The sequence below is a fragment of the Bactrocera tryoni genome, chromosome 5 (assembly GCF_016617805.1).
Source record: "Bactrocera tryoni isolate S06 chromosome 5, CSIRO_BtryS06_freeze2, whole genome shotgun sequence".
In the NCBI taxonomy this organism is placed as follows: domain Eukaryota; kingdom Metazoa; phylum Arthropoda; class Insecta; order Diptera; family Tephritidae; genus Bactrocera; species Bactrocera tryoni.
Genome location: NC_052503.1, coordinates 9,634,084 through 9,661,750, shown reverse-complemented (window position 1 = coordinate 9,661,750; position 27,667 = coordinate 9,634,084). Strand labels below are relative to the sequence as shown.

Below are 27,667 nucleotides of genomic sequence, written 5' to 3'. Positions count from 1 at the left end.
GTTTATATGGCCACTGTAGTAAATTTCATAAGTACATACTCGTCTCGGTCCTTGTCCTGTCCTTTGCACTTCATAGATGGGAGTGTGTCAGCATTTACTTTTACGAAAACATCAAGCTGCTGGGCAGCGAGACCTTTCCAATTAAGGGTCCCAACATTCCAGGTGCATGTCCTTAAATCGTTATTCTTCATCCATTTGCCTTGGTCCCCATCAAGAGGAAGGTCTCTTATCCGAGGCCATTGGTTTCTTTTTACGTGGCGGGTTCTAAAGCCAGCGCACAACACTGGGGAGGGATGATTCGCCTTTTTTGTCGCCTTCAAATGGATGTCCTGTGGCTACCCAGAGGATGCTTGGTCTAAGACCCGAAGTCGTGATCTGCTTGAATAATCGTTTGTGGCCACTCCCAAGTGAATGGCGCTCAGGGAATTTTCCTCACTTGCATGGCGCCATTACTAGAAACTATAAAATGTCTATCAAAAAATCTCAATGCTTTTTCCATTTACATGCTTGCACCATTTACTAAAAATTTAAATCAAAATCGATTACTCTAAAAATACATTTCTTCCATCTTCAAAATTACTTTAGAGCTGATCATCCCAAACATTGGGTAACTTTATGGGAGAAGACAAGGATCCAAATTTAATTTAACATATGCCGTTATAGCTACTAGTTGTAAACACGCCCCCACACTATAAATTGACATTTTGACAAACGATGAAGGTTACAAGCTTATAATGATGTCCGCATAAACAGCAAATGTGCATTAACATGAGTAAGAATCTACACGCACACATGCTTGTTACTCTCTTTCGGCCACATACACGAGTATGTAACTAAGCGTGTGTGCCACCGACATACACGCGTGTATATCCATGTGGTCGAACATATTCACACGCACACACACACATACAAACCCACAACGATTTTAGTTGAATAGTTAAGTTTTGAATATGCGTGAGTGTGTGTATGTGTGCGGGTAGGTGTGTGTGTATTCACATGCTGCGCCAACAAGATTTATTTGCTGCTGCTGTCAATGTGACGTGACAATTGTCACTTAATTATTTTGCGAGTGTCGAGCATCTTCGCTCACGCGGGGCAATGTGTTGCTCCGCTAATGTTGCTGACTCTGCGGCGGCTGTCAACGCTGATGGTGCAGACAACTTGCACTGACGGATGGTTGTCTCTAATTAACCAATATACCAACACAAACACATACACCGCAAACTCAGCATATCCCCTTTATTTGGGCATGTGTGTGTATGTGTTCCGCATTAACTTGTTTGCTCTCGCACTGTTTTTCTAGTTTGCGTTGCACTATGAACACCGTCGTCAAAGTCAAGTGTCGGCATATTTGTCAATGTGACAAAATTAATAGTGTCGCGGCTGTGTTGCACACTGGCAAGGCCCACCCTCCATCACTAATAAGGACAAATGCCGCGGGCAGACACGAATGGCAGAAGAAGGCTGCACATCTCTGTCGTTAAATTAATCGAAGATCACTCAGGAACAGATACATGGATTCATTAAATACTTCACCTTGAATTAATTTGGTAAATCTTAATATGATTACCATCCATTCCGCACATGCAATGTTGCAAGCAGAAAATTTGATCAATGGGAAAACTTGGTACTAGTTTAGAAATGGTATTGAAAAAGCCCGGCTTAAAAGAAACGTTAGAGTAAAGTCCAAGAGAAATAAGCAACGAGTCTTAGGTAGATAGGTAGGTGTGCTGACACCATTTACTCGCTTAGCGCTGAATGCACCACTTTAATGCACTGTTGTGGGACCTTATAGTTTTGATATTTGTTGATATATTCTTCGAACTGACGTTTGGAACGACTTTACGCATTTTATGGCGAGATCCAAAATTGAGAGCGTACTAAATACAGCTTGTGCAAGAACTCGTCCCTCCCAAGCGACATCGCTTTGCTCAATGGGCTAATGAAAAGTTTCAAGAAGATTCGACGTTTACGAGCCAAATTTTGTTCATGAGGTTCGATGGGGCCCATTTTAACCTGAATGGGTATGCAAACAGGCAAACTTGCCTATTTGGGACGAAGAGCAACCTGAAGGGACTCAGCGCTGTCATTTTATCCAGAAAATGTTTTGGTGTGGTTTGTGGGCCGATGGAATCAGCGATTTATATTTTTTTCAAAAATGGCCTGAAATTGAAGCTCGTAATCTCGACGACATTTGGTTCCAACAAAACGGCTTCACTTCCCACATATGCATCAATCAATGGACAACGGTTCAGATAGCAGATAATTTTATGGTTTGGGCCGGTCGATTGGTGTTATCACACCGTTAGACTTTTTCCTGTGTTGATATGTAAAATCTAAAGTCTAAACGGACGATCCAGCTTTGATTCAGGACTTGGAACAAAACATCACGTGTGTCGTACGCCAGTTAGCAGTCGATATGCTCGAACGAGTCATCGAAAATTAGTCTCAACGCATGGACTATCTGAGATGTAGCCAACATTTGAAAGAGATAGTCTTCCAAAGATAAATTTCAAATAAGGTCCTTCGAATGACAGTAAACATTTTCCATTAAGGGGTCAGTAGGGTAATCTGGCCCGTTTTTTTTAACATTTATTTTTTATAGAAATTTTTATTCTACATACAATAGAACTTTTTTCAAATATCATGAGGTATATCGTGGAGTGTACAAACCAATTTTTTCGGAATTTTTTGATGACATCTGTCGGAGAAATGGCTGGGTGAATGAGATGCGTTTTTTCACTGGCGAACACGATTCCTCATGTTTGGATCATCTGAAACACAAAAACCCAATTTATTCTTAAAAAGTACGTGAATGGTTATCGTCCCTACTAGAATCATGAAAAAATGTTGATAAATAAAAAAGTAAACTTTTTTTTAATTTTCCCATGTTTTTTAACATAAATTTTGTCACAACGTTGTCAATAAATTATAAAAAATTACATAAAAAAAAATTAAGCAAATCGGTTGAGTAGTTCAACCAGAATCATGTCCGCCAATTTAAAAAAGTTTGTTTTGAGAAACACGCGTTCAAAGTTTGAGTTGTGCACTCCGAGCGCTCCGAACGTCGAGCGGTATTATTATTTTTGGGCCTTTTTGGAAACCTTCTTGTGGGTAAAATGGGTTTCTACATTAATTCTAAGGCGAAAAGGGAACCGAAAATGCAAAAAAAAATTTTTTTCAAAAAAGATTCAGTAGGGTAATCTTTTTTCAAAATTAATTCCTTAAATTTGAAGTTTCTGTGGTTTTTCTTTATGAAAGTAGGGAACCTCGAATTAAATCACCATCTATGTAACATCGATCCAAAACGGTATGTTTAAACCCTTAAACAATTAGGATTTTAATTTAAAAAGTATCTGCTCCCTCCGTCCCTGTTTCAAAATCTCCGTTAAGTTTTGCTAACTATACTTTGGTTGCTATAGGCGCAAACCATTGGTAGTAGCGACAAAAAGAGCTGAAAGCTTTATACTCAAAGCTGTTTTCGAGGTGATTCCCTGACCATTTCGTTCGCTCACATTCAAATACCACCTAGATTGGAATTTCAGTATGTCAGCCAGACTAAAACAATAAAAGGCATTAAAATTGGTTCGGCAAAGCCATTCCTGCGCCACCCAGTCGTAGTCCCATGGCTCAAACCTCGTGTAGGTACATATAGACAGGCAGGTCCGACTACATGTATAAGCGTGTTTCTATGTATTAGTCACTACTGCAGCTATAAAGAAATGACTTAGCGAATAGCAATAAACGTTTGACGGCACACAAACACACGGCGATAAGCTGGAAAACGTTCCCCGCTTCTCGCGTCGCAGCCTTTTGAAGGGCACAACAATTTCCAATTGAAACATTTCAATTGCAACGAAGTGTTTGATTAGTTGCACCAAATGAAATTTATCGTTGCTACGTTGTTCTTAAGCACACAAGAGCTAAATGGCTATACATGGCCTGCGCGCTAAGGGCCAACTGTTTTATACAAAAATATTGACCTCCACTAGTTGGCCAGTAGCGCGCCAAGCAATTGTAGGCGAAACCACTTTAACTTGCAGGCTTCTCGCCATGAAGGGCTAGCGCTCTACTCATGCATTATTGGCGGCAATAAAAGCAAAGGCATTTAATAAACTCTTGGAGCAGCTGCGAGTAAGCGCTTAGAGGTTCGGTTGTCTTCCACTTGTAGTGCCTTATAGAGTACAGCCGACAAATTCTTACATTCTCATGACGACCGTGATGTGCTACTAATATAAAGAATCTAATGACCGCAAGAATCGCAAGAAAATTCGAAAATATTTTTTGGAGAGAGCAGAGCAGAGCCGCTTATCGCTTCAACGATTTTCATAAATATTATAAAAATATGTTTAGAGGCATTCGAATGGAATTTGCTTTATTATTATGATAGTCTTCTAAATCTTTAGCCTGAATTAAGTAACGTCTTCAGCACGTAGACTGATATTTGTGATTGGCCTATGACATTTCCAAGAAGGTAGGATACATGTCAATTTGCTCTCTATAATATTTACCTATGAATAAAGTATTATTTTTCAACTTTCCTTCCTTTTTAATGACTCACATCTCAAGTTTGAATTTTCTGTCTCATTTCACGGTTATGCCACGCTTTCTGTTCGAGGAGCAACGTGCGTTTAGAGTAACTGTACAATGAATTGGGAGTTTTTGTTTTTATGTCCTCAACGTAGTAGAGTAACAAAGCCTGCGGAAAAATTTACAACTGTCGTCTGAGGTACACATTCAGGCATAAGACTGAGTAATCCAAGGTGTGCATCTCCTGAGGCATACACAAACATATTTATAATATACTTATGTAACGCTGCTTGGCGGTGACGACGGCGTTCATCCCAGCGGAAATTAGCAATGCCACAGTAACCGAAAAAACAAACGGGCATGCAATGAAGATATCAAGTGAATGCACCGCAGAACAAATGTAAACACCGTCACGCACATAGTCACTTGCATGTCAGCGGGTGTGCATGCCACAGCATTGCGTCATGACACACGAAATAGCAATGTTAACACATGGCGCTGCTGGGAACCGAGACGACGCGCTGTACGCAGCATGGCCGCCGCGATAGGGAATTTATCAAAATGTCGCCGACAGGAGTCCTCTGCCGACCATGGCTTTCCGCCACAACACAGCCAGGAGTTGCACGGTGTGTAGACGCGTTGCCTTTGCTATTGCAGACGCATTTGTTGAAACGGCAAGCGCGCATATAAACAAAGCAAAAATAAGTAGAAAACACAAACGTGAAGTCACAAGTGAGCAGTGGTCGAGGAAGTGGAGCAAAAAATGTCCTTAGACCAACACATTCACATGCGGAGCGGCTGCTGGCAAGCAAGCGCGTTTGTGACGAATGTTGCACTTGCAATGAAAATGTATTAATCCAGGTGCAACAGCCAGCGCTCGTGTACATCGCTTTGCCCATTACCAGCCGAGCAATTCATCAAATGCCGCGCTTTGCTGTGGCAGCGGAGCGATTGCGCTCCATGAATCTGCCGCGATTCGCCGCTCAAATGTTGGACTTGTTGCGAACAGTTGTGCGCTGATTCAGAATTAGAAATTGTAATGTGGCCTTAAGGCGCGGTTAGAAATGGTTTCTCAAGTTTAAAGTGTTGTAATGCTTCATACATTTATTTATATACAACATATTTGCCAGCCTCCTTAAATTCTGCATTAAGTCAGCATTTCAGTGGTGCAGAGCGCTTTAGCTCAATCTCTATGGGAAGCGCATTAAACATATGTGTGTATATATGTATATGTAAAAACTCCTAGTGCTCATGTTGGCACATTATTTTTGCTTGCGGTTCTAAAATTTATTAGCAAAAAAAGTTTGCGCAACAAATTGAATTCAATATCAAATGCCACACACGTGGTAGGCCACAAAATTGTTTTCACGCATTTATGGACGTGATGGAGGTTTCTAAACACAAATCACCACCCGTCGCCAGCCGCAGCACCCCAGCGCGTGCTGCTGCCGAAAATTTGTCTGAAAATATATAATAATTGTAATGCCAAGTAGCGGCACGCTCGCTCATACACGTACATACATATGTACGCCGTCTAATTCACTATGCAAGATTGTATTCGAGCGGCGCCGTGCAAAAACACGTAAGGAATTGGCAAGTGTGTGAGTACATAAACGGAAAAGTGTGCAAGGAATTGAGAACTAGCTATAAGGGCGTCCCAGCGAGGCTCAGTGTCGAAGCTAAGCTTGGCGCACTCCTGACGTGTGTCCGCCAGGCGAAAGTCTGGAATTTATTCGCCGGTTTTAAACTTAAAAGAATGTGTTCTGAAGGTAACGCTTTTAACTATTTTTGTGATCGATTTGAGACAAATATTGGCTAGTCGAAAAAGTCTTTTCGTATTTTGTCAATAGATGTGAAAGATGCACCTCGCTGTGATCGACCTATCGTTAAAACAGTCGTTGAAATTATGGAAAAGATTGACCGGAAAAGGCTGGCCACAAAAGGAAGATCGATTTTTGGATGCCACATGAATTGTCTGTGAAAAAATTAATGAACCGAATTAACATCTTCTTCTTCTCTACTGAAACGAAATGAAATGAAACCATTTCTGAAGCGAGTTACCACTCAAAGACGAAAATTGGATCAAATACGACAATAATGTACGAAAAAGATCATGGTCCAAGTCTGGTACGGCTCGTTAAGCCAGGATTATCGCCTCTAAAGGTTATGCTGAGTCATCCACTATGAACTCCTCCAGCCTGGTCGAACGATTGATTCTACATTTTACTGTTAACAACTGATGAAACAAGCAATCGAAAAAAACGGTCAGAACTGATCAACAGAACGGGCTTCGTATTCCAGCACGACAACGCTAGACCACACACATCTTTGATGACTTGGCAAAAACTGGGAGAGCTTGGTTGGAAGTTTTCATGAATCCACGATATAGCCCTAACCTTGCACCATCGGACTACCATTTGTTTCGGTCAATGCAAAACTCCCATAATGGAGTAAAGTTGGCTTCAAGAGAAGCCTGTGGAAATTACTTGTCGCAGTTTTTCGCCGAGAAACCAGATAAGTTTTACACTGATGGAATAATGTCTCTAGCAAAAGGTGATCGAGGAAAATGGTACATATTTCAGGACATTAAAGTTCATTATAAATAACAAAAATAAGTTGAAGTTTGATTAGAAATACTTAAAGACTTTTTCGACTACCTTGTGCTATTAATAATTCACATTTGAGTTTTGTTGTCAATCCTAAAATTTGGCAGTTACGCTTGTGGTAAAATTTCCTGGAGGCGCGAAAGCCTTGTGCGGCTGCCCGTCTTTGATAAATAAGCAGCTTTCGCAAAGAATTGTTAAAGTGTTTTGTAAATCAAATTAGGTATTTTGAAAACCGATTTCTACGATTGAGAATAGAATTCAGTGCCTACCACGAAAACACACACACGCACATGTCAATCATTTCCGCTGGTGCAAGAGAAGCGGAGGTCGGCGGCCGCCTGAAGAATACTCGAAATTTTATTTACCCCTAACCGATGCAGTACGTGGCCCTGTCGCTGCATGCCGGCAACTACCCATGTCAGCAAACTTATCATATGCCGTTATTTATAAACGAGTACGTGCATGTGTGAGAATGCAAGCGAATAGTGTGGCTTAGAAATTCCGTGTGTAACAACGGAAAAGTGTTTACCAGACCGCCCTTTTGCTTGCCACAGCGCGCGTGTGTGTGCTTCCCTTGTTGAGGAATTTGCAAATTCCAAAATGCGGCTTTTTAGTTAGAGTTTTTGCAAGTTATTGGCGTAAGCGTGGTGCTTGCGAAGCTAACGAATAATGGCGTATGAATGTTAAAAGTTGCATTTGGAAGAGAAATGCGGACTGGAGGCAAGGGGAGTTAGATTTAAAATGCTATATTGCAGGCAAACGAGTTTCTCACAGATCGAGTTTCTGCCACATATGTAATGCGCTTTGTTATTTTAGGGCGGAGTATCGTTCTGGGTTATGAAATTTGAAGAAAATGTTCCATAAAAATGTTATAAATATTAATAATCAAATATTTGATCAGATATTTCACAAGGAGATATTTATCAGGTTGTTTCTTTAATTTTACGATACCGGTGCCTAACAAGCCTGCCACGGCGTATACGCAACATACATTATTTTGGAGGAGTTCCTCACCCTACGCTGCTCAACTTTTCTAAGCGTGAACGCAATTATACTCGAAACCCTTTCCAATGCGAGGAGAAGTATCAGACTGTCTGCATCTCCGGTCAACATTGTATCGAACACAAGTGTGATTTCTTAACGCGTTTGTTTATCTTCCATTAATGTAATGGCTTTTCACACTTGTGTGTATTCGTGTGTTACTCTGTATATGCGCTTCAGCCTTTCTTCAATGGACGCGTAAATAAAAATATGAACCCCGTTCTTTTGAATATGTTATGCTCGAGGACTGCTGGCTATTATAAGTAGGTTATTTTCCATTTTCAATTTCTTTGCGGACATTTGTTTGCTCTGCCTTTATTTCGGAATAATCAGCGCTGGTGTGCCTGTGTGTGCACGACGTATGATTTCAATTGCTGCTGGCATCAAAACAGCAATGAAAATATTAACAAACGCAGTTGCATGTGTGGGCGCCTGTGTGTGTGTGTGTGTGGGCGTAGGCGAACGGAAGTGGGAATTGCAGTAAGCAAACATGAGCGCAATATGTGTGCTGCCGTGTGCGCCTGTGCTCGCATATTTACCACATACTAATAGATACATTCTACAACCGCTTTGACACAGCATACTCACACACACACACACACGCATTCACATGTGCTGGCGTCACCGCAATTATTGCTGCTGCTAGCTCGCCTCGGGGTGTTTAGATGTTGTTAATATTGTCGGTGTTGTTGTTGTTGTCGTTGTTGCTGCAACACTTCTGCAGTGTTATTACTTTTCGTGCAAATATTTGCATAACCATGTTTATTTGGGTGCCAACGCACACTCACTCATTCCCACACCCGTACACTCACACTTGCCAAAACTCATTCGCAGCCACATGCGCCGGCACATCCAAGCTCAAATGCACACCCGTGCTTACATAAATACATAAAGTTGTTTACTGCCTATACATACACACACATACAGCGTATATACACACACACTGCCGCAGTTTGTCCGCGCTCACAACCCGCTTTGCACTTTAAAATGGAATAAAGTCAACCTCATTTATTTTGCTTGATTGTAAGTCAAAGGTGTTGGCTGCCTGCACGCCCCTCACTCCCTTCCGCCACCCCGTTTGTCCATAAACAGTAGTCCCATAGCTTGTGTATATGTGTGTCCGTATGCAAGTTTACTTGGCATGTAGTAAAAGCAACTAGTTATAAACTAGTCTGAGACTGGTTTGAATCGCAAGCCAAACTGGGTAGGCTCCATGCGAACTGCTGTTACATTTGAGCTGTTGTCAATTGCTAGGAATTGAACGAAATATGCCACTCACAAGAGTCAAATATATTTTCTCAGGAACGATCTGAATTATGTTCATGACCTCCGTGGTTTTGGCGAAAGCGTATTTATTTGTCTTTCTTAACCGATTACCAAAAAAGTTGGTTCAATTCTGATGCTTTTCCGACTTTTCTGACTGAGTCAGTGACTAGTCCAGACTAGTTTCTGCCAGTCCGTTGGTCTGCAGGGTGTTTCTGCCTGCGTACGTACACCAGCCTTCGACACTGCTCGCTTCGCTTCGCTTCGACTGCTTGGGATTTCCTGAGTACTTAATCATGTTTGTATGTATGTATATGTATATATATCTGCTTGGTCTGTCTCATTTGTATGTTCGGCGGTATGCTTGGCTTCGGCTTTCCAACATTTTGTGCATGTGCGCCTGTGTGTGTCGTATTGCAGGTGTATCTTTGCTCGGCTTTTAGGCATATCGTACAAGTCCATATATTAAAAACTACTTACTAACGGCTTTGTGTTAGTATCTCAGCAGTGCGTTAGTGTCATTTATTAGTTGCGATTGTGTGCCGAGCAATACGCAAGCGGGGCCACACAGCACCACCGACTGACAGAGCAGTGGCTATATGCAAATGGAGTTGCTGTGAGCAGATTTACTCAGGATAAGATGTGTCTGTGAGTGTGGCAAGAAGTATGTGTCTTCATGAAATATTGCTTGGATTTATTTACCATGTTACACTTGTTTATTCTGGCACAGCAAATTTTGGCGAATTTCGGCGATTAAGGCACTAAATGTTGAGTGAAAATGAAGCTTGATAGTAAGATAGTTCAGCAGAACAATCAAACAAGGCGTAGAATTGTTCTTGAATTCAGCACGATAGGTTTTTCGTAACCAGAAAGTTTTAGTTTAGTCGCCTATTATAACCTTGGATAAAATCTAGATCATATGATGCTTTCATCACTTGTGAATATGAAAAAGGTTTAAACATCCTTCCACTCCTAATATTGCCATTGAAGTGAAAACTATCCTGCACATAACCGTTAATGAGCGAAATGCCAGTCAGATTTTCTATACCTATAATCATTACCAACTGCCGGACTTAGTTCCGCCAAAAATTAGCCCCTTTTAATTACTTATATTCCCCTTAACTTTAGTTATTTTAATACTTTTGCAACATATTGCTACAGAGTCTAATAGTTTTGTTCATCTAACGGTTGTTTGTATCACCCAATACTAATTGAGATAGTTATGGAGTTATGTATACATATATACATGATCTGGATAACGATACGAGTTGAATACCGAGTTCCGACTGTCTATCTGTCCGTACAATTGAAATTCAGATATTTTAATGAAATTGGTACACATGTTCCTTGTCACCTAAGGAGGGTTGCAGATGGGCAAGTGTGCGTGACCCCGCTTCCCCATCAAGCCATAATAACCGACGAGGTCAGGTCAATTCATCTTGGCTTCCCTACCCACCTTGGGAAAATAGGTGAATTCGGTATATAACCCCAATATGGGGCGAAAACGGTTTTATAAGAGATATCAAATATTGGCCTGCATTTAGGTGAAAATCAATATTCTCGGGATCTGCTATACCGATTTCACCCAAATTTAATAAGTAAAGTACCTTGAAATTCCAATAACACAGTGCAAAAGTGAAAGAGATATTATTGAAATTCCGAGAGAACCCTTTTCTGATCAGAGTATGACTGTGTGCCAAAAGTAGGTTAAATCTGGTCAATACTCTCCTGAGCCTGAGCATATATCGGCTCATATGTAAGCTATCTTAAACAAATTCAGAGAGAATGCTTTTTTCAAAAATATGTGAAACAAATTACCCAAAGTCCCATAAACTAAATAGCGGGTAATCTAGGTAGAGGTACCTACTCTTTTTTTATTAATCACGCATTCTTTAAAAGAGTGCCTCCACCCAACATTGACCTCATCAATATTTCTTTAACGCTGTTGAAAAAGTAAACCATTCAATTCGTCTGAATAAACTTGATCTCCTCGATTTTCACACAATATTTCTAAAATGGGTCGCTTCTTATCTTAGTAATAGAACTCAACAAGTTATACTTATTTAATGATACTTTTTCTGACATAATCAACGTTCCTCAAGGTAGCCATTTTGGTCCACTTCTGTTCTTGTTATTTACTAATGACATCTCATCTGTTACGATGTAACTATACGATGTAAAACTTTTTAAATCATATACTTTAAATAGTGAAAGATGTCAGTTGGAATCAGACTTAAACAATCTAGTTTCTTGGTGTGTTGGAAATAATATGCTATTGAACCTTAAGGGGTTATATACAGTTAGGATTTTCAAAAAATCGATTTTTTTTTGCGTTTTCTTAATATATATATATCTGAGTATGCACGTACAAAATTTCAAGTCGATCCGACGAATATTTTCGAAGTTATAGACAAATTAGTGATGGCGCGCCGACTACATGTAAAGTGCTTTCAAAACTTTAAACTCGTTTTTCTCGAAACGGTGTTTTCAAAATCGGTGAGCAAGATTTCTCAGAAACGGCTAAACCGATCGGTCTGAAATTTTTACACAAGCTTCTTAGCTATATTTTTTAGTAATTAATCGAAGGATTTCCACATCCGATGAAAATTTCTTATTTTTATAAACAATTATAGACCCGAATTTTGGTCGAAAATCGAACCTTTTGCTTTGAGTAGCCGCCATTTTGTCAAAAAATTTTTTTTTGCTAATTCCTTCGATCAATCACTAGATTATTTATTATATTAGTGAAATTTATTTGGTTTTTGCATTTTAGATGATCCAGTCCAGAGATATCGTGCTCACCGCAAGAGGCCTTTTTTTTGCGGACCTCTGCAAAATTGGCAATATCAACGTTCCCGATCATTATTTTTGGCAATAAAAAATATGTGAATATAGTTTAAGGTTGTCATAATATACCTGCCAAGTTTCAAATCAATAAACGAAATAGTTTTCTTAGAACAAATTCTTGAAAAATGCCTTTTTTTCGACCTCCTAACTGTATATAACCCCTTAAAAAAAGTAAAACGATGTGCTCTTCACGTAGATCTGTAGACCCTACGGCATGCTTAATACAAAACTTTAGCTTGGAGCAAGTATGCATTTTTGTTGATGTGGGAGTGACTATGGACTCCAAAGTCAATTTTAATCTTTTTTTTAAGCTAAAGGCGCTCTTGGTTTCGTTAAACGAATTTAGAAATGCGGTTTACTACAAAAATGCTATCAGGTTCGGAGAAGTTAGAGTCCGTTCAAAAACAATTTTTACTTTTTGCCTTAAATCATTAGCGTTGGGATTACAGGATAAATCTTCCCTTTATACTTACCGTTTAAAACTTACAAATCTCCAGGGAAATGCTTGGTATAATATTTCTTGTAAAACTCATGAATGGGTCAGTCTGTAGTCCATCTCTCTTATCTAATATTAATTTTAAAATTCCCGCTCGCTCTGCCAGGCAGTTTAGACTTTTACTTTTAAAATTTTCTAGAACAAATTTTGAGTTAAACGAACCATTCCGCCGTATACATATGTCACGATTTCAATTCTCATTCTAACACATTTGTTCTAACAGACTCATTCTTTGCCATTAAAAAACTATTTTATCTACTCTTAACAACTAACATTTAAAAATAATAAACTTACTTAATCTAATTTCTAATTTTTGTTTCTGTAGATGAGCAGTTTAAGATCGCAACGCTTAAAGCTCTCTTGCCTTTTATGGCTCGGCTAATTCCGCTCGTTTGCGGATTGCGCCCCTCGCGGCGGGTGAGTGGGAGGAGGGTAATCGTTGGGTATTATTATGAGTCGAATTAAGTTGACATGTTATACTTCCATGAGCAGCTAATTTGACGTTTTGGGACGGTCGATTGGCCACCAAGATCGTGTGTTATCACACCGTTAGACTTTTTCCTGTGCAGATATGTAAAGTCTGAAGTCTATACGGACATTCCTATTTCGATTTAGACTTTGGGGCAAAACGCGTTTTATTCGCCAACTACCAGTCCAAATGAGTCGAACGAGTTATCAAAAATTTGACTCAACGTATGAACTGTCGGAGACGTAGCTGCGGCCAACATTTGAAAGAGTTAATCTTCAAAAGATAAATATCAAATAATGTTCTTTTGAATAATAATAAACATTCTCCATTAAATTTGAAGTTTCTGTGTTTTTGCTTATGAGTTATATATTTATAAAATTGTTTGAAATTATGTCCTCGGTTATACATGAGTAATGCCAAAAGTTTGTGCAAACAGCCCAGTTCTTTATTGGATCCAATGTACCTTATATAGTGATTTCCGCCTTCCCACCTTTATTGAAACTGTTTAGGGTTGTCAAAATGTGTGGTATTTATTATCGGATTTGATCCTGTCAACTTCCAAGAGTTCGGACACCCCGATTTCAGCCCTTTCTTATTTCTTTAACGACAGTCTTCTTTAGGCTTCATCCATGAAGAAGGCTGGAATGATTAGCGCAGTGAAGGATCGCTTATAGTATAACTTGAAAACTATTTATTTTTCTCTTCAAAGATTTCAGTGCATATATTTTAAATATGCATAAATATACTCTTGATATTTTTTAAAGCAATTGATAAAGATATTTTTTATTTTCAAAAACCGCTTTTTTCGTTTTTCACACAAGGTTTGCCGCTTAAAAGTTTAATTTCAATACATTACAGTTTTCATCGCCTTTGATGGCAAATAGAACCGTATAACGGAATTCATGGCAATATGCGGCAGTGATGTGGAGATGAGGCACATAATCAGAGTAGATGCTTCTCAGGCGCATTAATGCACATGTTGCATGCGCTTTTAATCTAACACTAAGCCAACTTCTGATGCGAACCTGGCGACGCACAACAACGGCACACAACAAAATAAAGAAAGCAAATCATAATAACGGTAAGAATAAACTACTTACGTGTTGGCAATACAAAGTGAGTGTGAAAATTGTAGCGAGAAGCGAGGCGTTGCAAATAAAGTCGTGACAGGAAGCGAGCGGATAAATATTAAAAGCGGCACGGCACACACAGACACACACTGGCATAAGTGCGCATGCGATTGCTTAGACCTACGTGCGCCATGTTGTCCAAGTCAATGCAGTTGTGTACGCATATGTTAGCATGCATTTACATACATTTGCCATGCTGATTGCCGGTGTCGGGGTGTGCGTATGGATGCGCGAAGGGTGATGATGGTGATGATGACAGATGAGAGTGCAGTGTTTGTGAATGCCTAAAAGGCTTTTGCAATGGTTTATTGCCTGGCCCACACACCTCTCCGCGCCAAGTGATGTACGCATACTGCAGAGATGTCACCTGTCACATGTTCGCAGCAATTGACAGCTGAACTTATAGGCGACACAGGCACACGCACATGCCCATATTTACCATATGATTGTATAGCGATGCAAAGCTTTTATCAAGTGCCTGTTTCACTGCTTATACACCGCCTGCGCGCCTCCAACTCCACCACCGCCAACAGCAAGCCTCGCCTGCTGTTCTTGTTTCCATTTGCTTATTTTCATAATTCCTTTTTGTGCTTCTTTTTGCTGCTTAAAGAAATGAAAATTACATTCAAAATGAATGAATTGAGATGCATTGCGAATGCATTTGAAATGAATGCCGGCGCATGTGTGTGCGCATGAATGGTTGACTGGGTAAGTGAATGCCACATTCCTGCACTGTGCACCTTTGTGCGACACATCATTTCGTCGCTGCCGCCGCTCGGCAGCTTAACGGCCAAGGAATGTGCACCCTGAAGCGGCATGTCTGCAGACTCATAATAAGCGCGCTTACAGTGTGGCTGAAGATATTTTCCGCGAAAAATTAATATTAGTACTTCCGCAGATGATAACTGGTGCATGTAACCCATTAGATGTTAGTCAGAAAGGGTATAGCAGGAGAATTCCCTATGAACATCTGAAATATCTTCCAGAACTATGAATATTTTTTCCAAATAAAGCAAAAAGGGAAAATAATTTCAGTTAATCAGCATCCATTTGGACTCAAGACGCGATGCATGTTACTGTGCAGCGACACCCATCCGATGCAATTGTACTGGGCATTGCAACGAGCAGACGAACGGACTGTTCTGTTGGCGGAGCTGTGGGGGTGGTATATATATGCTGCTTCACTGTTGACTTGCATTCATGCTTAGAGTGCGAAATATTGTAAATTCAAACATTGCGAATTTCAAGTTGTTGATGGATGATTGGTGATAATGTTGACACAAACCACTTCTCCAGCTGCGCTCGGCTCTGTCACCAACTCCAGAATGTTAAAGATAGTGATGGAAAAGTAGTTAATGAATGCGATTGTCGTGTTGATGCGAGAATGTTTGATGGCAGTGTTGATCATCATGAATCATGCTGTATGTGCCATAATTGAGAATTGATGTAAACATCGACGCTGATGTATAAACATACTGAAATTACATGGAATGCAATTGAGAGCGCATGTTTAATTCATCTCCGGCGAGCTCTACTGTCATCGTGGTCAATCTTGCCTACGAAAGTAATCATTAACACTGCATACCTTTGATTTGTCAGATAGCTTTCATCAATCGCAATCTAATTTGTAAGCATTTAACACCATCGATGGTTTAATCAGCTTGCTACGGAATTTTTTCTTCATCTTCTTCTTTGGTACTAAGCCGTGGGTCGGTTCGGGGCCGATAATATGAAACATCGCCAGTTGTGTTTTTTCTCTGCTAGGTCACGCCAGTTGTAAATCCTTTGAATGCGCGGACGCCCTTGTTTCCGTTGTACACCCATGAGTCTCGAGTCGAGTCGAAAGAGCTTTCGCTACAGCATCATCTTCCATGCGAACGGGAGTGCGGTACCTAGTGGGTTCATTGAATTTTTATGCGCTTAACTATCTCCATTGTCAAAGCTGTTACCGTGAAGATCAAATATTCCAGCCGTCGATCTAAAGATGTCTTCTTGGCGTCGAAGTCATCGAGCACGATCTTAACATTGCGGCGGGGACATTTCACGTACGCATCAAGAGTTCATAGAATTGCTTTTCAATATCTTCGTCCTTTTCTTCAGTTGGGGCGCGAGTACATAACAGTCAAATATAATAGAATTTAGCCAAAAAGGGGTCTCTCATCTGAGGTTGTTGTTAACTTTTCATTCGGGGTGTTTCTTACGTGGCGGTGCCCAAACCCAGCGCACAACCATGGGGATGCATGGTTCGCCAGAAGATACTTCGTCTAAATTCGGAAGTCGGTACCTGAATCATTTCTGGTAACTCCGAAGTGAATGGCACTCAGAGAACTTTTCTCACTTGCGTGAACTTCTACACATGACACGACAGCGGCTACGCTGGCTTGGTCATGTCGTCCAAATTAACGAAAACACTCCAGCTCTGAAAGTATTCAGCACATTACCCGCTGGGAGAGCAGACAGAGTAAGAGGAAGACCTCCACACCGTTGGAAAGACCAGGTGGAGAAGGACCTGGCTTCGCTTGGAATCTTCTATTGGCGCCAAGCAGCGAAAAGGAAGAATGACTGGCGCCCTCTTGTAAACCCTCTTTTAACCGTAATCGGTTTTTACGGCAATCAGGAACAAGAATATGGAATTTAGCCTTGATGCGAATTGTGGTTATCCTTTCACTCCTCGGGGTGGATCTGGAGACAAGGTGGCTAAGCCTTCGACCAACCATAAATCCTAACTAAATGTGTGCAGCTGTAGTGCATATTTCGTGCAGCCAAGTCCCGTTCATCGCATTTTCTGGAGCGCGGTTGGCTTTGTATTTTTCGACGACATTTATCACCTGGATAGCGGTAGCTTCTCTATAAAAGGTCCGGACATTCCAGTTGCATATCCGTGATTCGTGTTTCTTTGTGAGTTTACTGTGGTCAACAGTTGGGGAGGTCTACATATATCCGAGGCTTTCGTGATCCTTTCAATGGAATTATACCTATTTTTATTATAATAACTGTGGAACTTTTTTCTTGTAAAAGGTTAAGTTCACGGGGAATTATAGGTCTAATTAGTAGTTGAGTGACTAGTTCGCTTAATACAAACAGATGGCCGGAGGAACGGGTAAACCGACGGACAAACAGACATAAGTCGACTCTGCTCGTCACGCTCAGCTTTTCTATCCGGTCAATAGGTTTGGTTATCAAGAATCAAAAGATGTTGTGATCGACCAATCTACACGGCTAATGGAGATATCCGCTTAACAGAGCGTCTGTTTTATAGATAGTTCACTGCATAACAAATATGGAGTGCAGGTGCGGATCCACAGTAGAATTTTAGGGGGGAACTATATATTTTTGTGCTTGATTTGAGAAATGTGTAACTGTAGACTACAATTTTAGTACATATTTTTTAATATTAAATAAATCAATACGACATTTCCTCATTACGCTAAGATTCAATTCAATGAATTTAAAATTCACAAGGAATCTCTCACGCAGTCCCTCCCCCGTGGATCCGCGTCTGGTGTAGTAGGATGCTCGATTGTCACCGAGAACGTTGCGCCACGACAAAATATCATCTCTGCCAACTTTTGTGTGCTGTACACATATGTACATGTCATAATCTAATAACTTATTCAAATATATATGGACATATGTACGTAGACTTGATCATATGTAGATAAGAGCTCAAATACAAAGCGTAGCACGATCACTCTCTCGCCTCTTTCGGTCGCTCTTTGAGGGCTTTAGTCGCGCAGCGGCACTCTTAAATATCAGGTGATTACCTTCAGCTGCTCAGCTGTTTGACTTAGACGCCACTTTACCAATTTTGTTACCTTGACGTGGAAGCATAAACACATTTAAGCAGTCATAAGCCAAGCAGGCGACCAAGCCAACCGCGAAACGCAGTGATCGGCAGTAAACATATCCACATTCAAACTTTCCTACATATAAATATGCTTAATAATAACGAACGTAAGGCGTACCGAGCGTGAAGCGTGAAGTGTTTTGTGTATGTATATTACTTTGTGTTATTCATCAGCTGTGAGCTATAAAGAAAGACAACAACTACTCGCACTCGGCCGTTTGAATTAGCCGCATTCGCACACAAACTACACATATGTACGTGGGTATACACTCATACATATTTACAGACAGGTAAATTCGCTTTAGGAGCGGAGTGTGCGATCGCTTGTTGACGTTGAGCGTCGAACGTTGAAATGTACATGACTTTTATTGGACGGTGTGTGACTCAGTCAGTAGCTTAGCGTAGTTTGGTAGCAGCAAACCGAGCGCACGCAATTTCGGAAACTACCACATATATTTGGACGAGTACAAGCGCAGCCGTAAACTGCGCGATGCAATTACGTAAGCACGGTGAATAAGAAGAGTGCAAGCAGTGGAAAGAAGTGAAAAAGTGAAACGTTCTAAAACAAGTTGTAAAAACCTTGTTTGTGTACCAAAATCGAGCAAATGTGTGATAAAGTAATTGCGCCAAGTTCAGTAAGTGAAGTGAGCCTTCATATCCACCCTCAGCACTCATCGGTTTGAAAAGCGCAGTGAATATTTTGATGAGGTATAAACTATTAAATAATGTGCTCTGATTTCCACCTACCCACCTTAGCTATTTTCGAATACAAGGTCCAAAATAATTTACTAAAAAGTGAATTGCTCACCTAAAACAAAAAGTGGAATTCGTAAGTTCAACACTGATAAGATAAGCGCAAAGGCGAGAGAGAGCAAACTTAGCATCCGCGCACTCACACACATACATATATTCCGTTGCATCCGTGTGTCGCGCAGCGAAAGCGGGGTAAGTTGCTTTATATACTTCTCATATGTAAATTAGCCGTATCGCTGCACACCTGACGTCGCATCAGCTGTTGTTGTTGTTGTCGTCAGCTAGACGCTTTGCACGTTGCTGGCGTATTATCTTACACCTACTCTACTTCATGAAATAAACACGCCGTTAGCCAAGCATAGAAAGCACTTACATACTTCCACCTTAAGTGCGAACAATGGCAAACTAGTTCTGCATTCTCTTTGAATAATAATTTGAAACAGCTGAAGTCCCACAAGTTGCACCGCTGTCAACGACTGAATTCAATGCTATTGACGGCAATCATCCAGTTGACAGTCACAACGCTACTATTTGCATGCTAGAAATGTGCGTACAGCCTCGGTACCAACACCGGCGTGAAATAAAAACAAGAAAAAACGTTAACTTCGGTTGCACCGAAGCTAAATACCCTTCACAGGTGCATTTATGTTAGTAACTATGTGTTCAGTTTGTATGGAAGCTATATGCTATAGTAATCCGTTCTGAACAAGTTTTTTAGAGATTACATTATTGCCTTAGAAAATAACATATACCAAATTTCGTGAATATATCTTGTCAAATGTGAAAGTTGTCCATACAAGAACTTGATTCCGATCGTTCAGTTTATACGGCAGCTATATGTTATAGTAGTCCGATATCGGCCGTTCCGACAAATGAGCAGCTTCTTGAAGAGAAAATGACGTTTGCAAAATTTCAAAACGATATCTTAAAAACTGAGAGACTAGTTCGTATATATACAGACAGACAGACAGACGGATAGACGGACAGACAGACGGACATCGCTAAATCGACTCAGCTCGACATACTGATCATTTATATATGTATATACTTTATAGGGTCTCCGACGATTTCTTCTGGGTGTTAAAAACTTCCTGACAAACTTAATATACCCTGTTCAGGGTATAATTAATATACAACAGGCTACACATGATCTGTGTTTTATCGTGAGTTTCCTTTAGACATACATATATACTTTTAATTTGCCTTGAGCTCTAGAACGGCATGATTAATCTTCTTCTTAGAGCCGAGTTTACAACAGCGCGTCAATCGTTCTTCCTTTTCGCTATTTGGCACCAATCAGAGCTTCAAAGTATAGCCGTGTTCTTGTCCACCTGGTCTTTCCAACGGAGTGGAGGTCTTCTTCTTCCTCTGCTTCCCTCGGCGGGTACTGCGTCGAATACTCTAAGAGCTGGAGTCTTTTTATCCATTCAGAAGACATGACCTACCCAGCGTACCCACTGTGTCTTAATTCCCAGAACTATGTAAATGTTGTTCTATATCTCGCGCAGCTCATCATTCTATCCACTGCGGTATTTGTCGTTGCCAAAGCGCAAAGGACTACCAAGCTTTCTCAGAACCTTTCTCTCGAAAACTCGTAACGACGACTCATCGGATATTGTCATCGTCCATGCTTCCGTACCATATAGCAGGACGAAGATGAAGAGAGACTTGTAGAGTTTTGTCTGTATTCGTCGAGAGAGGACTTTACGTCTCAATTGCCTTCTCACCTAATGACAAAAATTATTCTGTGTTGGATTTCGAGACTGACATTGTTTTTGGTGTTAATGCTGATTCCAAGATAGACGAAATTATCTACGACTTCGAAGTTATGACTGTCAACAGTGAGTTTGTTGGATAAGAGGAGATATTTTGTCTTGCCCTCGTTCACTATCAGACCCATTTGCTTTGGTTCCTTATGCAGTCTATAGGAAGATGAATTGATTTATTAAAGAACCTTAAAATTCTAAAGATCTGTAGAGTTATTATACGGGATTTGCTGCGGGATCGAGAGCAAACACATTTTTAGCAATCACGCTGAGACTTTTTTTACAAGTTTATTCATATACTTATAATTTTATATGTTTAGAGGCGATTTGAATGTTGTGCTCTGGCCGACCAATGTTTAAACACACATGCATGTTTCAGTATCATATTATACCCTTTATGCTCTGATTTGCATGAAAATTGTTTGGTCTTAAGGCCGCCTCGCCTAAGTGATATCATTACTCCCACTGACACACTAGCGTTTTCTTCACAGAGACAGACATACTTACATATGTTCTTCTGTGAGTTAGTTGCTCAAATGCGCTGATCACAGATATTATGTGACAAGCGTGTAAAGCGCGACTGGAATTTTAATCGCCATTGAATCCGAAGCGCACTTAAACTTAAAAACTTGGAATTTCAACACACCGGTGCTTACTTTACATATGTACATATAAGGCATTTATTATATGGCGATTTACAAAGTATTGAAACGTCATGCCATTGGTATAGTTCTTGGCGATCGCATAAGTGTGCGCATACAAATAACTTTTTCGACTACCCAATATATTCATCAAATATGTGACCGTTAATTCTTCACGTAGCCGCGCACTTAGAAATATGAATGAAGTCGTAAGTGATCTTGATGAACTTTGGCTTTCTTCAAACTATTGAGTGATAGGCCAGCAGGGGTCAATACATTCTTCAATAGCCTGCATGTAATTTTTCCGCTCTAGAGTTTTATTTAATTTCCGTTTTTTCCGCTCGTGGCTTTGTGTCACTTTTTACCACAACTTGGAAGACAAATTTTCTTGCTGAAGAGCCCTATTTGGGCACTGAACTTATATCTTTATTTCTAAATAATCAGTTGGATTTCGTTAATTACACTGGCTTGTGTAACTTTGATTTGTTACACATCGAATAGTTGTGGAGAAATAGTATCTTCATTTATTTATGTCATTAAAATGCATTTATCTGAAGAAATTCAATTTTCTTCTCATCAATGGATGCCGTCTTTCTGGCGATTGGCTTACACACAAACGCACTTAGCACTCGTAAAAGAAACGAAAAAGGAAATGCAAATTAATCAAATTATCGTTTTCCCTGTACAGATTGAACCCAGCAGACGATTTAAGGGTAGTGCAAGTCACAAGCAACTAATCTCGAAAAGTCCACAAAGTGGAACATAAGTACAGAGCACACTGTTAGTTGTCTTCGAAAGGTAATTTCTCTGCTCTGAAATTACAAAAATCTTTTTTCTTGTATTTTTAAGTTATTAAAATAAAAAGTAAAGTAAATTTTAACACAAAAAAATAATTTCTCCACTAAAGAAGAATCATAGCACTAATATGTAAGATTCAGAAGACATTTTGACGCTCCTTCACAAGAGCTGCCCGTTTGTACGATTCGCCGTAGAGTAACGCTTGGCGAATCGAAAATATATTCTCTATCATATTATATATAATCTCAAAGCCAAGCAACTAAAATCTGCATGAGACTAAACAGTGTAAAAATATATAACGTGAATGGAAATTTTTGTTATTGTTTCCATTTATTTACACTTAATACTTATGTATTTAGTTTTTCGCGAAAAAATATATTTGTACCATTTTTTTGCTGCTACAATTTGCAAAGCTCACTTTATATTCGTGAGGGTTACCAAAGCATAGACTTCACTACTGCAATTAGTCACATGTCACGACAAGTTCTGCTAATGACTTTTCGAAAGCGAATTTGTCACAAAGCAATGGATCTCTGTAAATCGTGTTAATGCTTGAGTTTATGTTAGACAAATGATTGTTCAATGACAAATGTCAATTGCAATCATTTGAACCGATGCGTGGGTACCCGAGTTACTTCTTAAAAACAAAATACTACTATGAGCAAAAAATAGTAAGGCTTTGTTCATAATTTGAAAATTTTTTATTTATTTTTCAAAATCTATGTTGTCACCCTTAAAGAACTTTCCCTTGGCCCGAACACACTTGTGTCAACGGTTTTTCCCATCCTCGAAACAGTTTTTAATGTCAATTTCCGGATTGGTCTTCAATGCGCTTAGCGATTCACGTTTCATGTTTTCTTTTGACTCAAAACGGTTTCCCCGGAACGGTCGTTTGAGTTTGCTGAATTACCAAAAATCGCTTAGAGATAAATCAGGCGAATACGATGATTGCGGTACGATATTGATTGAAAGTTTGGCGAAAAACTCACGAAGAAGCAATGCAATATGAGACGGTGCATTTTCGTGGTGCAAAAACCAAGAGTTGTCAGCTCATAATTCGGGCCTCTTTTTACGAATAGCTTCACACAAACTACGCATAACACTAAAATAGTATTCCTTGTTAACAGTTTGGCCGATCGGAAGGAATACGGAGTGTACCAACACTCGATAATCGAAAAAAAACTGCCAACATAATCACGATTTTTGACCTGCTTTGACGTGGTTATTCGATATTGGCTCATCTTCGTCACCATATTCGGCTGATTGATAGTATATTTCCGGGTCGTAAGTATAGATCCAAGACTCTTCGCGAATAATAATACGTTTCATAACAATTTGATAGTCGGAAAGTATTGTTGCCCTGACGTTAACGTGACGTTGTTTTTCAAAAGTATTGAGTGGCCCAAATGATCTTCCATAATATTTTTCACTGATCCTTCTGATATTCTAATCATGCCATTAAGATCTCTGAATGTTAATCGTAGATTCTACATAAATATTTTGATGTTCCATAAGTCGGCGGTTAACAGGAACCCTTTGAACCATGGAGACATATTTTTGGAAATAAATTTTAAGCCAATCATGAACAGTCAATAAATATAATTATTTTGATTGCATATATATTCTTCTTTTTCTTCTTTTTGGCATTGATTGTGTATATATTGATATTATAAATTCACCTCTTTCAACAAACACAATCTCCTTCACAGATCAGTACTATTTTATCAAAGGCTGCTAGGTATTATTTGTATAGTAAATATGTATATTTGGTGATTGCTTTCAAAGACTTAGCTTAACTGTAAATAACTTTTTATCATAGAAATAGGCAGGAAAGACATTGAGTGGCGAAACATACTTATTTACAGTGCTTTTAAGAAGCCTCCGACTAATCACACACACACACACACACATAGCTACCCAGTTAAAAGCCAAAGTAATTACTGCAACTGCAGATATTCAATATGAAAAATGAGCCTTGATGACACTTGATTACTTCAGGGTTGCTGCAGCGTTGCGCAGAGCTTTTATCTGTGTCAATTAAGAAGTTTTCGAAAAAAATATGTTGTCCACAAAGACTTGTGGTTTTATTAGTGGTTAACCGCGTATAAAACTCGGCTGAAAGGCACTAAAGCAACACACACTTGAACATGTGTGTGTACGTACAGCCCACCAAATACTCATAACGGAGTCTGTAAAATTATAAAGATAGAGTAGTGTAAGACCGAATGATGACTCATGCGCATACACACACACATTCATGCACATTGAAGTAGGCTTTGTATGAGGCCAGTATTCAGCCCATACTCGGCCACCAAAGTGCAGTTATGCACCTGCAACACTAGGCACGAGAGAGTGAATAAGAAAGGGGACACTTAATTAAAAACACATAATTATGTAATAGGCACAAAAGAAGTCTTCACCTCACCCCCACATGTGTGGGGGAATTTGTGATTGTCTGTAGGTGTTTGTTTGTGGCAAGCGCAAGCTGATTGTGCCCCCATTAAAGATTATTTGTGTCCATACAACTTCTTTACACGAAAGTCCTTCGCCATTATGCAACACACAAGCGGCTTTAACGGCTCTTGAGAAAGAATGTTCTTCATAAGCACCGGAGCGAGTTCACGCCGAATTCGTCAGTCACATATATCCAAGGTTGGTGTGGCTGTGGGTAGTCATATATTTACACGCATAATCGTCAGCAGATGTTGTTACATATTTTTCTGTTCCTTAATAACTTATACGCTCACTTGGCTGCTTAAGCACTGCCAGCTGTGGCAACATACAATTTAGCGAGCTTAAATATGCCCTCCTCCGTCGCCTATCGCCTTTCGGCTGTTGATAGTTGTTATTGCTGTTGCTGCTGTTGCAGTTGTTACAACTGATGCGCAATAATTGCTGCCAATGCTGCAACAATCCCCCTTTGACGTAATTCAGCGAAGCCTACCACCGTGTACCGTTATGTATCTGCACGCACACATTTACCTACAAGCTTGTACACATTTAATATTAACTTTTTCGACGCATGAGTTTTACTTGTAACTAAAGTTGTACATATGTATGTATGTATGTATGCATGTTTGCATGATAGCACAATTTTAGTCATCGTGAGTATCAACACTGGAGCTTATAGAAATACAGTACTTTTGGGCTCACTGATACGGTAAGCCTCTAGAGTGGGCTCTTCTTATACTTCTTATGTGTTTGGTCCACAAGAACGGGGCAACTTCAGTTGGACCACACCTGAACACCGCAAACTCTTAAGACTATATAAATGACTTCATTATTTCAAAATCTTTGATCCATCATAGACTACAGAGACTACAGAGATGGATATAGCGTTTCTGTGCTATGCTTAAATTTTAGTAGATATCACCATTTATTCAGCTTCTGACGACAAAACAGGTAAATTATAAAGCGTCGCTCAATAGATTAAACAAGATTTTCTACTTCTTCTTGAAGATTCCAAGTGTAGTTAGGTTATTCTCCGTCTGGCATTTACAACGGTCTAGAGGTTTTCCTCTTCCTCTGCTTCCCCCAGCAGGTACTGCGTCGGATACGCTCAGATTTGGAGTGTTTTCGTCCATTCGGACAACATGACCTAGCCAGAGTATCCGCTGTTTTTTAATTCGCTGAACTATGTCAATGTCGTCATATATCTCGTACAGTTCATCGTTCCATCAACTGCGATATTCGCCGTTGATAATGATCAGAGGAAAATAAATCTTTCGCAGAATTTTTCTCTCGAAAACTCGTAATGCCGACTCATCAGATGTTGTCATGGTCTCTACCTCTGCACCATTTAGCAGGACGTGGATGATGAATGACTTGTAAGATTTGGTCTTTAAACGTCGAGAGAGGACTTTACTTCTCAATTGCTTCATCAGTCCGTAGTAGTATGTGTTGACAAGAGTTATTCTTCGTTTGATTTCGAGACTGACGCTAGTTCCAAGATAGACGAAATTATCTACGACTTCGAAGGTATGATTCTCAACTGTGACATTTCTTAAAACGATACCTAAACTAAACCTTCTCAAGCAACCAAGGAATGTATGTAATACTCGACTGACTTAACCTGTCACCTTTTGGGATATAAGTCGTCTATGACAACGAATAATGAGTTTTTCCCACTTTGTTTCCATGTCTGCGCTTTCAAATTGTGTCCGGTATTATTACGGTGAAAAATGAAGCACGTTGTATCGTTAAAATACACCACACCAAGTTAATGTGCGGACAAAAGGTGTTAATTTATACGAGTGCTTAAATGTTGTGCTAGGGAGGTGCTCCCGCCGCAACTTCCGCCTGCTCCTCTTGAATTGCGTTCGTCGCTTATAACGCGCACTTGTGGTCTCACATAAAATCTTAACACATCCTCAGCGATTCAAGCAGATGCCTCTCCCGCGCAATATTGTAAAATGCTAGAATTAAAAATAAAAGTGTTTTCATCTATAATCGAGAAGCTTCCCTCTGAAGTTAAAGTGGATAAATAAATACACACACAAATACATATGTATATATAAGTACACACGAGTGGTGTTTTCATTTCTTTCTTCCGCTTTCGGCGTGTCGATGGGGTATCACTGGCACTTGTAGCAATTGCGGCAAGTGTTAAGCTCCGACTTTTAATGAGGTTGTTTTGCACGAAATTACCATTAATTGCAATAAATTTAGAAATAAAAGGGGTGCGATTATCACACATCGCTGCCAAAACAGGAAACCACGATAAATACGAACATCCATGCAGGGGGTACAGAATTTAACAATCATTTGGGTGAGTTTGCACTAGGATAAATTCGAATTACTGCATAATACCGGGTTCCCCTTGCTTTATAAAATAGTCGAGAGTTTATGACTAGCTTGTGGTCACTTTTGTTAAAAATATTGATAGGCGATAGGGAAGTTTGAAACCAATTTCAAACAAGCACATCTTTAAAACCGAGTATTCCCAATGCACTACTCAAAGTATTCAAACACATATAAGCATGACCCTGCTAATCTTCTGACCGAGTCACCAAATTTCCTTTCATTTGAAAGGCGAATCGTAGTTATAACGAAAAAGAGTAAGCTAACTGTGGAATAAAACGAGAAAGAACGATAACGTCGGCAGCACTGAATCTATAATGTCTTTTACAAATACAAAAGGTTGCTAGCAAGAACTCGTTTCAGATCGTTCAGTTTGTATTGCAGCTTTAAGCTATAGTGACCCGATCTGAACAATTCCTTTGAATATTCCATTATTGCTTTAGATATCTCATCAAAGTTTTCTATGCAAGCACTTAATTCCAAACGTTCAGTTTGTATGGCAGTTATAATCTCTAGCGATCCGATTCCGACATATAAGCAGCTTCTTGGTGAGAAAAGGAAGTAATGCACCATTTGAGACCGATGTCTCAAAAACTGACGGGCTAGTTCCCATGCAGACCACTTTTTGATATTTTCTCTCTAGAGACATTATTCCATCAGTGTAAAACTTTTGTGGTTTC

The 27,667-nt window shown here is 39.8% G+C and overlaps 1 protein-coding gene across 2 annotated transcripts in view; it reads left to right on the top strand.

Moving 5' to 3' along the window:
* Positions 1-18,657: 18,657 nt before the first annotated feature.
* LOC120777899 overlaps positions 18,658-27,667 on the top strand; it is a 79,522-nt gene continuing 70,512 nt past the window's right edge. Inside the window, exon 1 of one of the 2 annotated variants that reach the window (XM_040109470.1) lies at positions 18,658-19,174. The gene's annotated coding sequence lies outside the window, so the exon portion shown is untranslated. The remainder of the gene's footprint in view (positions 19,175-27,667) is intronic. The other variant, XM_040109474.1, reaches the window with a different exon arrangement.